This window comes from Nanorana parkeri, unplaced genomic scaffold, assembly GCF_000935625.1.
Source record: "Nanorana parkeri isolate BGI_ZX_2015 unplaced genomic scaffold, ASM93562v1 scaffold164, whole genome shotgun sequence".
NCBI lineage: Eukaryota > Metazoa > Chordata > Amphibia > Anura > Dicroglossidae > Nanorana > Nanorana parkeri.
In genome coordinates, this window is record NW_017306432.1 from 593,913 (window position 1) to 595,154 (window position 1,242).

Genomic DNA, 1,242 nt, shown 5'->3' on the forward strand with positions numbered 1-1,242 from the left:
GGGGGGGACGGACACAGAGCCAATCAAGTGCTACAGTGCAAGGAGCCATAACGATAGGAGGAAAGAGCAGACTGACGGACACAAGAACCTCTCCTTTCTCCTTTTAATGTCCAGTCACTGGGAGGGGGTTAGAAGGATTCATAAGTGAAAGTGAAACTGGAGCAAATGAAGATTGGATCCCATGCCCTGCTAGACAGGGCTGCGCTGTGTAGCACAGCTGTGCAAATCTCAACTGGATGGACAGAATTACAAATCTTAAGGCAGGTATAACAGATTTCATATATTTATTTAATCTAGTTAGCCGTTTGTCTTCAGTTCAGCTTTATATAGTATCTGTCACCAAGCAGATCACCATTGTGAAAAGCTTCATGTGGAAGCTGACATTTATTTATTTAGAATAGACTGCCACAGAAACCATGTCTGCTGCTTAAAGAGTTGTTAGTGCTGAGTAATCAGCAGTGGAAAATCAGATGTTTGTTCTCTTCTGTTAAACTCTCCTTCACTGTAAAGAGCTGAGAACTCTGCACTTGAACACTGCAAATAATTGATGTGAATTTGTAGGAATAGCTCTATCGGAGTTGCTGACTTGTTTTCAAAAGGTGCAGGCTCCAGGGCTTGACTAAGGTAGAATAGATGTCCTCAATATTCTTCTAATAGAGACCACTAGGCCCACCACCCAGTCCCTGGGTATTAAAGTAATAAAGAGACCACACTCTAATATGGCTTTAAATTGGCCTTAGCGGCCTTTTATTAAATAATTCAATATGAAAATAACTCTATAATCAAACTTCAACATCAGCAAGAATCATAAAATGGGTTGCAGGTCTTTGAATGCCACACCTTTTTTCTGAATCCGTTCTCTGCAGCAGTACCAAAAACATGTTAGGCCCCCAGCCGAAACACACCGCCTCGGGGACAACCCCCAACTGACCGCAGCCACAATCAAACTTCAACATCAGCAAGAATCATAAAATGGGTTGCAGGTCTTTGAATGCCACACCTTTTTTCTGAATCCGTTCTCTGCAGCAGTACCAAAAACATGTTAGGCCCCCAGCCGAAACACACCGCCTCGGGGACAACCCCCAACTGACCGCAGCCACTTCCAATGAATAGAGGACACCATACCAAGACAGGTCCCCAAACATTAACCATCATCACTTAATTTTTACAGCCTCCAAAGAACCCAACCGCCACGTAACAACTGAAAATTTCCACCGTGCAACCTCTGAAAAAGAAAAGGGG